Source organism: Mixophyes fleayi, chromosome 2 (assembly GCF_038048845.1).
Source record: "Mixophyes fleayi isolate aMixFle1 chromosome 2, aMixFle1.hap1, whole genome shotgun sequence".
Taxonomy (NCBI): domain Eukaryota; kingdom Metazoa; phylum Chordata; class Amphibia; order Anura; family Limnodynastidae; genus Mixophyes; species Mixophyes fleayi.
This window is the reverse complement of record NC_134403.1, coordinates 87,969,833-87,986,608: the sequence shown is the minus strand read 5'-3', so window position 1 is coordinate 87,986,608 and position 16,776 is coordinate 87,969,833. Positions and strand designations below refer to the sequence as shown.

The window sequence follows — 16,776 nt, the reverse complement described above, 5'->3', positions numbered from 1 at the left end:
ATACTACTAGAAATGCTTATGGTGATGATATTATAATTCTGAATGACCTTATTTTCAATGTAAAGTATTATAAATCCTACTGCTACTTACAAAGGCCTAGGGGTAAATTTATCAAGCTGCGAGATTCCGGCGAGTATGAAAAGTGGAAATGATAGCTTGAATCTGATTGGTTGCTATAGGCAACATCTCCACTCTTCAAGCCCCTAGTATTTGTAGAGACAAAATGTATTATTGATGTTTAGGTGTTTTTTAACAAAAAAAAGGGAGATTTTCTAGCACTTGAAAAAATAGTGAAATAATTAAAGTTGCGTGATGCTATTCATCGATAAGAAAGGATCCATGATGCCATCAACACCTCTGCCAGCTGTGAAAGTATTGGACTACTGTCAAGCCTCCAAATAATTGAAATGGTTATAAAGGGGAACGCTCAAATGGATTGTACACAAACGTAGCATTACATGGCGATCACTTGCTTTCAAAGATTTTTGGCCTGGAAGACCTTGAGGAGGGGGAGTGTTCAGAACCTAGATAGTGTCACTTCATTGGCTCCGAACAGCTCCGAACCAAATAGAGGCAACCCGTCTACAATACTTTGGGACAGATTTAATGCTGCACAAAATGCCACTGAGGAGTATTTCAGACTGAAATATTCACTTATCTGTGCACACCCAAACATAAGTGAAAATGACAGTACCCTATGAACTGGAAGTAAATGCACGAGACTCCTGCAGGACTCCACGAGCAACTGAACTCCCCCCTTAAACTCTCCACCCTCTTCCAATCTTTCTCCGACCAAATGATGCCTAAGCCAGGAATCAGCATTTAACACCTCTAAAAGTCTATGTCTGACTTATGTACTTTTATAAATTGAATGATTCATGAAATCTCAGATTTTTGGCAAGTTTGACATCCATATTATAAATGGCAATTTTATTAGAGGCAAAACCTGATGAGTTTTGCCTTGGCTAAAATTGCTTTTTAAATATGGCTGGAAAAATCGCAGAAACTCTCCGATTTGACGAATCCACATTTTAATACACTTACCCCATGAAGTCTATTTTCTCATTGCAACCCACATATTATGACTCATTGGTTTTATACTCTCTCTTGTAGCGTATATCTATCATATCCATCGGGTGGACGCTCACTGCAGATATGCCAACCACCTCCCCATCATCAGGCATTGTCAGCAGGTGTGAGATGCCCTACATCAGTGATGGCTAACCTGTGACACTCCAGGTGCTGTAAAACTACAAGCCCCAGCATGCTTTACCAGTAGATAACTAGCTGATAGCTGGCAGAGCATGCTGGGACTTGTAGTTTCACAACACCTGGAGTGTCACATGTTAGCCATCGCTGCCCTACATGGAAACCTTTTGGATATGGGCCTGATGGCAGAGGGAATGGTCAGCTAACAGTGGTAGGCCAGACAAGTCAGAGTGCCATCTAATAGTGCACACTCCGTGGGTAATGCAAGTTGCTTGATTTCTTTACTGTTTGGTACACGTTAGACTATTTCTACTTGAGAGTGTATATAACTAACAATTCCTGTAGGGGATTGTACTGGGGAAATAGACCCTATGGATCTATAAGATTTATTAATGGATTATAAGACACAGACCCAAACACAGATCCAAAGGAGGACAAGGGAGGGGGAAGACAGTGCTCCCAGATGTTAAAAATAAAAGTGCAATAGATGTTTTTTTGCTTTAGGGTTTGTCTACACAAGTCCCTTCTCACAGTTCCCAGCACTGTATTCTACACAAAACACCCTCAGAGGGGAAGTGGTGGCAAAAGCATGGACCATCATCTATTGTCTGTACTCCATTCCTTACAGCTGCCCGTGTGACATGGGCATGTATAATGGCATTTGGCTCCATCCAACACATTGTGAATATAGCAAGCTGTCATGGTGAATGCAGCCAATCACCGTCGGATGTCACTGCACCAAAAATCATAGTGTATGCATAACCTAAATAACTAATGTGGGATAGCATAGAGATGAATTATCTCTATACAGCTTACATGTAGTCTCCAGTTCTAACCCCTGTGCAATCAGTGTAGAATACAATGCAAGGAACATTACAAAAGCTCTCCTAAGGATGAGCGCCAAAGTGTGCATCTAGGCACTGGCCAGTATTCAAATCACCATTTGCAAGACAAAGGAAAAGAAGACAGGGGAAATCTTGTAATAGTGATGTATTATTTGTGTTTGATGTAGGTAGACCAGGGGTTAAGCAATTTCAGTGAACGGAACACCTGCTGTTTCAATAGACTTCCAGGAGGTCTATGTATTGTCTCAAAAGTCACTTGGAATCAATTGCTTCCTTGTAGCTAATCCAGCCCCTAATAAACATGTTTTTTTACATTGTGATCCTTGCAGGGCGTAAGCAGCTTCTTAAACCGAGCCTGTGTTCTGACTTCATAAAAGACCAATGATTCAGATGCAGCCAGGGGGAGGGAGCCTCGGCTCAGCTAGGGATCCATTGTGGTTGGGAGGGTAAAAATAGACAAGAGGATGCAGAATGTGTCACTACTACAAAGTGGCTTTTGAGTAAAGGGGGCCAGCCTTGGGGTGACTTTGACTGACTACAAACCGAAAAAAGTCGGCACAGCTGATTGAAAATCCTATGTCTTCTCACATCTGTTCATTCATTAGATTCCCTATTACTTACAGCAAACCTTCATCTTCTCAAGATAGCACATACTACAGATCCATTGTATGGCACTACATGGACATCCTACATTCAACATGTTAACACAGCTCCACACTCATCCTCATCCTCATCCTTCAATTAAACGGCAATAACAATAAATATGTATAATGTTCAAGAGATAATTCTGTTAGAATTACTAGTTATGTTTTAAGCTTTTCTAAGACAGAAAAATAGGTGGAATGGACGTGGGAAAGGAGAGATAATTGCAGCACTATGTTTAGGAACAAATCCCCCAGTACTGTGTGAAATCACTTTGAGAGTGCAGGACTTGTGAGCTGAAATAATGAGGAAGGGTAAGACTACATAGACAGGGCAGGTAGGTGAAATGTTATGAGTGGGGATAATTAGTCAATTGCAGTTCGCATCTGAATAATAGACATCAGCTACCATTAAAAAAGTGATGCACTTACTACTATGCCAAACTTCCATTGTACTTAATACTGTAGTTGAAATATATATATATATATATATATATATATATATATATATATATACACACACTCAACATAGACAGGATGTCAGAAAATAGACTCAAATATTCCAAATCAATGTTCCTTTATCACTTAGGCACACTTAAGTGAGCGTGTTTTAAAAGGTTACCCCCTTTCTCCGCACCACTAGTGAAATGGGATTCCACAAAGGAGATTTGCACATGAAGTCACAGAGGAACATAATGAAGGGCCTGATGTCCCACAGGTCATACCACCATTTCAGCCTGCTGACGTAATTACCTTTCAGGCGCTCTCAGTGTGTTAATTGTCAGTTTTGTGACTCTTAAATATAATTACATAGGCGGTCTAATAATATCTTCAAAAAAACAGCCTATAAATACAAACTTGAGCAACTCGTGACTCACAAGTTGTGGAACTAGAAGTCCCAGCATGCCCCCAGAAGCATGTAGGGGCATTTTGTTCCACAACAGTTGGTAGGTCACAGGTTGCATACCTCTGTTCTAAACACATTGTTGTTGATGGAAGAGGCGCACAGTCACTGGGGCTCCGTGTCATAGGAGGAAGTACATTATAGGGAAATACAGCACTTTGTAAGTGACTTGTGCTTCTGGCACTTTCATTTCTGCAGAACACTTCAATGCCACAATTGTCAGAAACAAAATATCAGTACATGGAAATAATAACAATAATAACAATAATAACAATAATAATATTATTAACTTTTTCCATATAACAATGAATGTTGAGAAAAGCATCTATATATTTTCTATATATATTTTCCAGATGCCAAGATGCACCTAAATCTGAGTTTCAGAACCTTTTTCCTTATTTACTCCTAAAGATACCCCCACCACCCTATAAGGGAGTTGTCTTATCATATCGCCCATTCACGTTTAACAATGTATAAAAAATAGGAAAAGGAAGTAAAGCTCTAAACTTACGTGTAATGATATGGAAACTTCTCATTGCTCAGTGAAGGAGTGGTTTATCAGCTAATGACTACACCAATGTATTCCAAACTTTTTCAGTTCAAGACACCCTTCTGATCAGATGTCTATTGTTCTGGTAATTCATTAGTACGCGGGGGAAACCTATCACATACTTACCCACTCTCTCACGGGGAACCTCACAAATTCTGGGTAGGTCTCCCAAACTCTCTGGAGAGCAGTTCACTCTCCCACATCATGCCCACTTCACTCTCCCACATCACTTTCTGGTGAAGTGGGCGAGACGGGAGCCTCTATGATGCAATTTGTCACGAATCATGTCATTGGCCACCCACAGAAAAATGAGGCGTTCACGGCATTGCGTCTTATGATGTGGCTAACACTACACAATATGCAATAACTCACCTCAGTCTTTACACTGCACCTCCGCTCCAGGAGTTGGCAGGTGTGACCTATCATATATTACTGGCACCAACACTTTAGACACTAAGGGGCTAAGGAAGAGTGGGACGTATGCCAGTTTTCATAGTGTATCTTGCGTGAACTTAAGGTACACTACCTTGTGGGCTCACACATATGTTCCTATGCTGACTTATGTGATTCTGGCACTTACTAATTTAGCAAATCCAGCTAAAGTGTACAGATGTGCTACGGGTCTAACCATGTTACAATGTAAGAGGTGCAAATGCAATTTTTTTGCATGTAGGGAAAATACTGATTGTTTTTGCATGTAGCACATACACTGCCTTTAGACCTGAGTGATGATGCATCCTTCTCACAGAGCTAAACCCTTCCACACATTTCACATTTGTCCACCTGCAGAGCAACATGGTTTTGTCAAGGTCAGTATTCCGGGGCTGACTGCACATTTTAGAGAGACTCAGTTCAGCTCAGCATCCTATTAGGATAGTTATAGAGGGGAAAAAATGCAGGTAGCCCAGTAACGCAGCCCAAGGTAGCCCACTATGGAAGCAGCCCGGGCGGCAGCTTATCCCCGGCCCCCCAGCTCAGCCAGCCCCTGGTAATATTACACCTTCTAGTTGGATTTACTCCCAACTCTAAGAATGGTTTATAAAATGTGCATATACTTGTACCCAGCGCATTTCAAGGTGCACAATCTCTCAGTCTTTGTAAACCCCTCCTTAAAATCATACCCTGCCCACATTTGTGGCTTGGCGGACCCTATGGAAAATGTCCATGATGGAAACAGTAGAAATGACACATAAAAGAGCAGCCTCCTACCACCTTAGGACAACCACTTTATTTATATCTACTCTTCTGGTTTTCTCCTAAGATATAATTCGAATTAGATTCATTCATGGGCATGGCTACCATAGGTGCAGTAGGGTGCAGCTGCTATGGGGCCCACAGCTGAGGGGGGTCCTATCGGCCCGGTCAAAGTTGCATATGTATATGTGGGTCTTTAAACAATGGGCAGAAAATGTTGTCCTTACAAAACTTTGCTATGGGACCCACAAATTTCTAGTTATGCCCTTGGATTAATTTGTGACAGGGAGGAGACATTGGGAATGTCTTTATTATATATGTCGCTTTTATGTGTGTGTTACATTGCTTTAAGTGCACCTTAAAATGCGCCTTTCTGCTGAAAAGCAACTGAAAGGTGCAAAATGCACCCCATTAAAAATATAAAGATGAGGTTGAGTTTCCAACACCTCTGATCAAGTGCTTTTGAGAAAAAAACTCCTTAGCAGTAACCCAGGGAACACCTCCATGACTGCAACTTCTTCACCCCGCCAGCTGAGTAAGTAATCCCATCCCGCAATTTGACATTTTATTTTTTTTAAAAAAAATTGCAATCTACACCTAGTAAGTAATACACCCAAAACTGCTCAAACATTCAGAGTGAGCTATTATCTACCTGCTCTTTGTATGCTAAATTCTTCATTGTATGTTAAACTGTTACCTGTGAGGTCCAGGTGTTGACTTTTCTATGTCATAAAATGGTTACTTTTGCTGATGCAACTGACCTTTGGTTGTTGTTACAAGAAGAAAAACAAATATATTACAAATGTGGTGAAGCTTTAAGGGTATAAAACAAGAGTGGCTGCAATACAAAGTCATAAAATATGATGGATATCAATCATTTCAGCCAGCCAAGCCAGTCTATCTACAAGAGCGAATTCCACACTGATTCTGTCACTTGTTATGCTGACCTACATGCTACAGTCGGTTTGGTAACATCTACAAGACGGCTGCAGGGCGGGCAGCAGAGCCTGGGCCGAGCGCTATTCTTAGAAGTACATATTGTGGGTGCAATTTATTTCACAGAGGCGATTTACAGTCATGCCTTAAATAACATCTATGGAACTAATACCGCTCATCTGTTAATTTTGATTCTCTGATTCCCCTGCTGTCAGTCCTATAATGTATTGCTGGAGGGTATACGAGGTCTTACAGGGGTTTTGTTACTAGCTCTTTTAAAGCGTGCCAAATCAGTTGCTGTTTAATGTGTCAGCAATGCCATATTTTACAACTTTTAATGCACACTACAACCTCCCACTTCCTGTCAGAGGCAGGTTCCCCAATAGCAGAATCAGATTTCCACATATACAGTTCACTGCACCTGTTATGAAAGGAGTACTAGGCTGATTGTGACTTTATGAGGTAACGTGTAGCTGGTTTCAATCGCAGCTAAAAAAGAAATCTTTAATCCGGGCGTAGAGTAAGAAGAGATGGGATTCTCCACCTCTCGGCTGCTCACTACATATCAAAGCTTTATATCAAATAGAAATCTTTAGCAGAGTCTCAACATGTAAGAGTGTAACTCTTCTGTAATGTGCAGCAGAACACTGAGTAAATGAAATAAAGACAGAGGCATAAAGATATATGATTGACTATTAAATTACCTTTAAGTAAATAATTATTTTTTTTAAAAAAGCCCCAAAAACCTTTTGCTGTATAGGGTTATGTTTGATTGAATGACACACACATATTCAAAGCCTTCCTGTAAATCCTTTCTGTAATATACGTGGACTTTGCTTTTCAGGCAGGAAGGTGGTCAAATGTAATACAATGTCATATTTGCAAGTATATATTTATTTGAACAGTCACAATATGTTTCCTCATTCATTTTTGTTTTATAAACAAGGTTGCATAAGTTTTTATTTGGTAACACTCTAGGCTAGTTACAATTAATAAAATTGGCATGTTAAACATTGCAAAATTAAATCAATTTCCTGGTGTCTCTGGAAACAAATACTGTTTGATTGGGTCAAATGTGGGGCTCTGCCTCATTTCATTAATTAAAGTCAGGGCACATATACCATTAGGCACAGAAAGTCTGAATCACTAGGCACAATATGGGGCATATTTAACAAGCCCCTAATCCCCCCGAATATGGTAGAATTTGAGTAACCCCTCTAGTCAACACTAGGGATTTGCAGCAGATATTGTAGATTTTCAGAACTTGTGACTGATGGTTACCGCCATCTGAAGATGGTGTTAGCCATAGAAGCCTATAGGGAGAGCATTGTGGTAGAGGGATCTTAACGCATCTTACCTGCTCTCCCCTCCGGTGACTATTGGAAAGGTCGCCACTTTGCAATAGTGACCATAGAAGAGATAGAAGGTAGGTATTCGCCGGGACAGGCGTTTAACGTGTTCCGGCAGAACACTTTTAATAAAAAAGGTCACAGTCTTTCATTCCTTATCATTGCAAAAAGGAATGAAAATGACTGTGCCAAAAAATCGTTAATCGTAAGCCTGTACCATTAGGCACAGTAAGAATGTACCATTAGGTACAGTAAGTCTGTACCATTAGGCACAGTAAGTCTGTACCATTAGGCACAGTAAGCTTGTACCATTAGGTACAGTAAGTCTGTACCATTAGGCACAGTAAGTCTGTACCATTAGGCACAGTAAGCCTGTACCATTAGGCACAGTAAGCCTGTGCCATTAGGTACAGTAAGTCTGTACCATTAGGCACAGTAAGCCTGTACCATTAGGTACAGTAAGTCTGTACCATTAGGCACATTAAGTCTGTACCATTAGGCACAGTAAGCCTGTACCATTAGGTACAGTAAGTCTGTACCATTAGGCACAGTAAGCCTGTACCATTAGGCACAGTAAGCCTGTACCATTAGGTACAGTAAGCCTGTAATATTAGGTACAGTAAGCCTGTACCACTAGGCACAGTAAGTCTTTACCATTAGGCACAGTAAGTCTGTAACATTAGGCACAGTAAGTCTGTAACATTAGGCACAGTAAGCATGTACCATTAGGCACAGTAAGCCTGTACCATTAGGCACAGTAAGCCTGTACCATTAGGCACAGTAAGCCTGTTTTTAAGGGATGCATAGTGCAGTTGTTTAGATTTTTCTACTTTTCATCAGCAAGAAAAAAAAATTGAGGAAATGTTAATAAATTAACTGCTATGATTGTAAATTAGGTGTAAGAATGTTAAATAACCTAGGGATAAGGGGTATCTAAGAAACATTACTTAAAAGAGGTACCGCGAATGGCTAGGGACTCCAGTTCTGTAAATCCAGACCTGTTTATGCAGTTTGGTACAAACTCCTAGTAACCTAATAGGATCACTAAACCCTACATTTGTAAACTTCCATAGAATGAAGGTAATATATATATATATATATATATATATATATATATATATAGCTTAATATTAATCCTACATCCAGAGGAGGGCTGGCAAATTTTATCCCCGGAACAAGACTCATAGCCTATTTTAAAGGAAAAAATGCAGGTGGCCCAGTGACCCATGATAGCCCACTATGGGGCCGGCCTGGGGGCAGAGCCGGATTAACAATAGGACTAAAGGGGCTACAGCCCATGGGCCTCGGGCAGCTGGGGGGCCCGCCGGCATTCATCAGATCAGGTGCGTCCCCGCTCCGGGCTCCGACTGTCACCTGTTCAAGGAGAATGACAGACAGCTAACAGCAAATGTTATGCTGTTAGCTGCCTGCTGTCACTGTAGTACTTACGTGGCGCGCAGTAATCTTCTTACTGAGGAGATCTCGTGAGTGTAAGAATATGAGTCATAGCCTCACTCTGACGAGATCTCCTCTATAAGGAGATTACAGTGCGCCGCGGAAGCACTAAAGGGAGTGGAACAACGGAAGGAGGTAAGCTCACAGGGGAGGAGCACCTCATGGGAGGGTGGCTAAAGGGGGGGCCCTCACAGTACCCTTAGCCCAGGGGCCTCCCTTCCCTTAATCCGGCCCTGCCTGGGGGACAGATGCTAGGTTTATATATATGCTTGTCCCCCTATACATACTATATACGGATATATATGTTAAGCATCTTATTGCTATATGGTATATACAAAATTATCTTTCATAGTTCATAAGAGATATTGATTATATAATATTATTTTATATACACAGTCATCTAAATACTATGTCCATCAATGTTTCATTCTGTATTGCTTTGCTTCAGAGTGACAATAATAAAAACAATTTGAAAAAAAGTAAAGCTTAATTGAGAATTATATAGCACCATTACAGACAGCTAAAGCCATCTCTCACACCTTTAGAGCAATTTCTTAATTGAAACTGTTATGGGACACAAATCTGAGACTGTAGTCATTGAAAGAGCAAGTAAAACCACTATTTAATATTAATATATATCAAACGCTGAGCTGAACAACATACATGAAATAACTGGATGTTTATATTTAGCTAAATATGTTCACCATACTCTGTTTCCTTCTCTGCAGCAGGTTGCAGTGTTAGGAGGGAGCTGTTTTTCTAAATGGGCAGTGACTGACAGCTAGACGGCAATGCACAGTGTGCAGTGGTTGATTTATACACAGGGGCAGGGACATTGATGGAAGCTCTAAGAGAAGTGGCACTCCGCACATATGCAATGAAACAGCGAATGGGACTTCAGGCCTCATGCGCCAACCCCAGGCAGGAGGGTGCCAAATAACCAAGTATCAAGATGACCATAGTCAGAGAAACTCAGTGTCCCATCTTCTGGGCCTATATCAGATCATCAGGAGCTGCAGCTGTGACATTAATGGCTCTGCTCCTGTGTACAAACCCACCAATCACCGCAGTGCATTTATGTAGAGAAAGACCTCAAGCCTGTCACTTATGCTCTACTGGCTCAGCATAATGTAAGGTAGAGAAGCACCCCCCTCCTAACATGACAACCTGCTGTAAAAACGGAGAAAAAAGCATAATAGTAATATGTTTAGTTACATAAAGGCAGTTTAGTTATTTCAGATAATATGCAGTAATCTTGCTAGTAATACACAGTATGAAATAGTTACATGACTTATACATTAATTTTGAGTTTATTTGAATAGCTTATTTTTGTTTCTGTTTTAATGTTACAAATGTTTCTGTTATTCTTAATCTAACATTTTTAAGTGTATGTTAAAAAAAAAAAAACTAATACTGGGGGACAAAATCCTTGAAAATCTGAATTTAAAGAATTAAGAAATAAAAGGGGTGCACGTGAGAGATATTCACTATTGCCTTTTGCTTCGCTGCAAATGTGATTTAGAGCTTTCTTAAGGGATCCACTTTTTTATTAAATATATCCTGCTTCCCACTATTGATTTGTTATTTACCTTAGAACAAAACAAACGCATTCCGTGATCACACTTATATCAGTTATAAAGAATGTACTGTGTTTAGAATTTCATCATATAATGATTTGCATGCTGTCCTGCTGGCTGCGCCACTTGTTTTTACTATTTCCTTTAAACACTGAGAATGTTTACTTCATATCTATACATGTAATCAAATACTGCTCATATTGTCCGTCTAATAAATGAAGCAATTCAATAAAACACCCAGAGGCTGACATGCAATTCTTTCACCGGAAGTTTAACTTGCCATTTAACAGTGAGACTATCCTATGGTTTATTGTGAGGGAACAACTTGCAGATTAAATAAAAATGATTTTATTTTAAGGTTATACTTCAAGGACCAATGTAAATTTGAGTCTGCCCAGCACCCTGATTGGGTCGGTAAGTAGAAAGAGAAAGGATGAAACTTTAGCTTTACGTACCCACCCACCTGCCATTCCTGCCACTATATCGCCAAGTGAAATGGATTGCTCCTACCCATAAGCCCCAAAAATAGGGAGGGGGGGTCAAGATACGAGGAGTCATTTCACAAGAAATGCTTGTTCTTGTCTTCTGCTCGCAGGACAATTACCAATGGCTTTTCCCCATGAATAGCCCACTTGTTGGAGACTATGTGGAGAATAGTTTATGCTGCAGTATAATAGATCGTAAATGAAATGATTACATGTAAAAGCTGCACATCCACTGACAAGCAGTCACGCAAAATAGGTGTCACTGTTTTCTGTCTAAATAACATGGCAGATAATTGTGTTCATACAATGTAAGGAATCATTGATGGATGGGTTGTCAGTATGTCCATTTCTTTGCATGCCACTGTCCAACATAATGAAATTGTATAGACTGAAGGAAATCACAACGTCCTTCGCAGCACCGCTGTGATGTTACAGGCACAAACTAAGCTGAATTAAGAACCAACATATACCATCAAATTATTTAACTGTTTTTCATTTAATATAAAAAAAAAATCCTATTTTTATAAAACAATAAAAAAATGAACACAGATGAACACAACAAAGAAGTCAGTTTGTAGGGCAGCCCAATAAAAGTAGCTTTATACTACAATCTTTCCCATACTTGCCAACTCTCCCGGAATGTCCGGGAGACTCCCGCATTTTGCGAGAGTCTCCCGGACTCCCAGGCAAGTGTGGCAATCTCCCGAATTCTGCCCACTTCACTAGGAAGTGCCCCACTTCCTAGTGAAGTGGGCAGAATTAGATCCCAAACGCCGCAATTCCCAGTGAATTGGCCCTGGCCCCCGCTGTCAAATGACGCTTTGCGTCATGACGTCACAGGGGGCGTGGCCAAAATGACGCGATTTTGGTCATCCCGCCCCCCTCACGCCCCCTCCACTGGCTGGCCCCCGGAAGGGAGCTGAAGAAAGTCGGCAGGTATGATCTATCCTCACTACTGGAGACATTAGAAGACTGGAGCTAATCTAATACTTTCTGAGCAATACAGATGGCCAAATATAAATTGGTCAAAAATTAACCAATTTGTGTCTGGAGAGATATAGGTGAAGAGTGTATGATTTATATGGGGCCAAGATATCCTGCACGGTTATAGAGAAAGTGTTGTTCCAGCACATCGGCCCCTACCCCAGTCAAGTTCATTTAATTTGTCTTGTCCCACATCTGATTAAACTGGTTGGAGGCAAATATGGATTCAACAAGATAGCAGAATATTATGCCTTAAATAACCTTCACCCCCCTTGTTGGATCACACTAAGCTGGGTACACACAATAGAAAATTACTGCAGATACGACTTCTGTAACGATTTTACCAACGACTGAAAGTCCAGATGATCATGCAGATTAATGTGTACACACCTACACAATGTACCTTCAGATCCTCATCTGTCATAACCAACTGCTGAAAAGATTGTGACACTGCACACTCTATAGAGATCTGCCTACACTGCTGGTGCATACACACTGCCACATTTGCCTGACATCATTCCATTGCTGATCCTGATTTTTAGTCAATTTATATCAAATCAAACAATACAATGTGCTTTGGTATGATAAAACGCGATCTTGGGAAATTACACACTATGGGCCTGATTCATTAAGGAACTTAAATTAAAAAGTTTCTTATTTCAGTCTCCTGGACAAAACCATGTTACAATGCAAGGGGTGAAAATTAGTTTTCTGTTTTGCACATAAGTTAAATACTGACTGTTTTTTCATGTAGCACACAAATACTTGATAGCTTATTTGTACACTGAAAGTTAAAGTTGATATTTGCGTGCTACATGAAAAAACAGTCAGTATTTAACTTATGTGCAAAACAGAAAACTAATTTTCACCCCTTGCATTGTAACATGGTTTTGTCCAGGAGACTTAAATAAGAAACTTCTTAATTTAAGTTCCTTAATGAATCAGGCCATGTGTGATACAGGGCTAACAGTCGTTTATCATGTGATTGGCAGGATAATTGGTTGAAAAACCTGTAGTGTGTAATCAGCTTAAGTTTTATTTTGTTGCCTACAACAGATTTAGGGGGGAATTCAATTCCCCCCGTAGTACAGATGTGCTAAAGATATTACCGTTATCACGGTAATATTAACCCGGCTTTCTGCTTGCAGCTCAGGGAGCAAAAAGCCGGCGTTAAAACTATCGTAATAAGCGCACTATTACCGTAATAACGGTAATAATGCGCAGACCACGTTACTTTTAACAGTAACGCGGCCAATTGAATCCCTCCCTTAGATACATTAACAAATTGTCCACACTCACAAGAAGCTGATAAGAATTATTACTCAAACCTAGATCACCAGCAACTGCATCAATGGTAGAGTTTCACATTCAGATACAAACCTCTGCTATGTGATATGAAGCAGAGCATCAATCTAGGTTCAGTGCAATTGCTGCTAATATTAAAAGCCAGAAAAAGCTTTGAAACCCAGGCTTCAATTCCCTGAAATTCCATCTACCAGAAATGAGAAGGTTGCCCTAGGTCACAGAAAATCAGGCAGTAGGTTTAAACCTGTTACACTTACTACTGACTTCTTTACCAGAAGTCAGATCACTAAATTAATTGCATAAAACGGCAAACTTACCAATCCTGTTGTGTGACATATGCAGGAACTCTTGTCTCCCTGGTTTTATAATTTATTACTCAAGGAACCTGACACAGGAAGTGTAATAGAGCTGTATTTACCTACAGTTACAGTCTCTAACCAAGATCCAAAATTAAAGTGAATAGATATCCCCAGCCATGCAGAATGCTCGCATAACATCTCGTCTGGGACACAAATCAATATATGCAATCCAGGAGTCAGTATTTGATAAGTTTTCAACATCAAAAGAAAGGTAGTGTCCACTGAATATGTGATGCATTCCAAACAATGGTGTAAATTGTGATTTCCCAATGAGTAAACAGTCCTTCACTTTAGAATCCTGGAATTAAACTTAAATATTTTGATACATTGAAGAGAATGGTAAATCATGTTGTCCTGACTGCTCTTGAATTTATGGACAGCTCTTAACAAGCATAAAAAATATTCAGAAGTTAAGCTGGAAACACACTACAGAAAATTTCTCCCGATGAGAAATCTTTAATGATTTTTCCAACAACTGAAAGTCCCGACCAGCATGACGATTCATGTCTACACACTTATACGATCTTACACGATTTACCTTCAGATCTGTGCTCTTCATCTGTCATAACCATCTGCTGAAAACATTGTGATGCAGTTAACTCTATGGAGATCTGCCTGCACTGCTGGTTGTGAGTACGTACACACTGTACAATGTGCCCGACATTGTTCCATCGTTTATGGAGATTTTTCATCCAGTTATAAAAGCAAATGAAATGATACGATGTGCTGTGGTACGATGAAACGTGATCAATGGAGCATACACACTAATCCGATATCGGACCTAACAGACGCTTATTGTGTGATTGGCACGATAATCAGGTGAAAAACCTGTAGTGTTTACCCAGCTTTACCCAATGCACAGAGTCATATTTATGTATAAGATCATCCGACATTTCTAATCACTTAACTGTTATCCACAATGTATATTACAGCAGACTTTACTTTTCCTCCTATTACACACCCATTTGAAAGTTTTTTTGCGATCATGTAATTTGCTATTTTTTTCTACACTCAGGGGCCTATTTCTCAAAGACATATTTCATTGAAATATGGATATTCATTGGATAGCCACATATTACAGTATCCTCTTCATTTATGATTAGGGAATCACAGCAGATCTGCTGCTTTCCTTGTCCCTTCGAACACAAAGCACCATTTAACAAGTTCCGAAAATCGAAGATTTTTGGAACTTATGCCCAATGACTAACCCATCAGCCATTGAAGCCATTGAAGCCTATAGGGAGAGACTTGTGGTAGAGGGATCTTCGGATCACTATCGCAGACTACATAGGAGACCGGTCTCCACAGGAACAGCAGTTTTTTGTGTTTCCTGTTCCTAGTGAAGAATTGTAATAAATAGTCACAATATTCCAATCCTTATCTTTGTGATAAGGATTGAAATGGATCGTGTTGAGAATGCGGGGGTTAATAAATATGCCTGTTAGAGGGACCATCAAGTTAGTTACAAGTGAGCAAGTGTTTAGATGTAGAACTGATGTATGTCACTATAGAAAAACAATGTAGCACTTTTAAATGTATGCACTCTATCCGTCTTTTACTACAGCAATTTGCAAATTACAGCTCAGGATGAGAGAACTAGCAATAAATGCAGCAGATTTTAACTGAGGAAAATCGATAAGGTAACATATGAGTAAAAATAATTCTACTGACTAGTAATAACTTGCATTCTAAATAACAATTGCTGAGACAATGCTCAACTCAATGTCTTGTAACTGAAAGTAGCTGATGTTTACAGAAATCTCAGACTTTGAGCAGTGGCTGATGTGTATATCTATTGTAAGCCTGTCTGTAATCTCTTCACTCACACAAACACCACCACTGTTACACAAACAAGAAAGAAAGTTGCCTTCCTGCCCCCAGCACTTAGCTGAGGGGGCAGGAAGACATTTCTGCCAACTTAGCTGGCAGCACTGTTCACAACCCTGTACTCTTGTTACCACAAACTGGCTAAATTATCCTGAACACCGTGGACTATTGTACAATTGTACAGGTCACAATCAAATGACTGGTTAAGCAATCAGTTAAACATTGCCCCAATGTTTTCTCTAAGTACAGCGCACTCAGGAAATTAAACATACTTCACTGGCTATGTTGGGTAACTGCTCTTCTATGCATTTTGCATGAGGAATTTTTCATCAAGTCTTATTTTTAACTCTTCAAGTCCACAGCGTACACTGTACAGTTGGTGGCCTCTGGCATCATGTTTACATGACAGATCTGTGTCTCAGATGTATTTAAACTTGAAGCACATACTGCACCTCACCTAAAAATATGAGAAACAGAGGAAAGTCTCCTCTGCACAGTGCAAGAGGAGCCAGCATTAGCAGACTGACCAGATCTCACTGTATCATTAGTTTCATTTTATTGTATTGTCCACTATGTGCATCACTAATTAATATGTTTATAGAAAAAGTAATAATAATGGGGGGAAAATAATGTCCTTTATTTCAAGATGTCAATTCAATCTTTCCATATTGTATTGAGGGTATATATATACTATTTATTCAAGCCAATGTAACATAAAGGTATATACAATTGTTACTTTACTAGGGTCTGGTAACATACACAACCTGCTGCACATCTCATGCTAGTTGCCACATTCTTTGCCTAGAGTAAAATCAATTCACTGTACAGTAGTATAGCAGCCTATTTCTGGGAGTCATTCTCCTGCACCTTTATAAGACACACCTTCCCGAAACTGTTTTACACAATGCCTCGCTGGGTCAGTCAGAATGAGCAAATTGCGAAAACAATCGCATCAAAAGCCTCAGAGTAGAACAGGTTCCACTGCTCCCCAGAGCAAGTTCAAAGGTATCTGAGTGCAGCGACGTGCCAAGACCACAGCGACGCCCATTCAGTGCCATGGAGGCTACCCTGGCCAGGGTATGACCTCTGCCTGGCACGGCTTTCTTTCCCCATCTCCTACAGTAACCAGCACTGGCAGAGCCTGCAGCTGCCAGTC

General features: G+C 40.1%; 1 protein-coding gene across 2 annotated transcripts in view; it reads right to left on the bottom strand.

The window, feature by feature from the left end:
- ERBB3 (erb-b2 receptor tyrosine kinase 3) overlaps positions 1–16,776 on the bottom strand; it is a 68,155-nt gene that overhangs the window by 50,810 nt on the left and 569 nt on the right. The gene's annotated exons all lie outside the window — the stretch shown is intronic.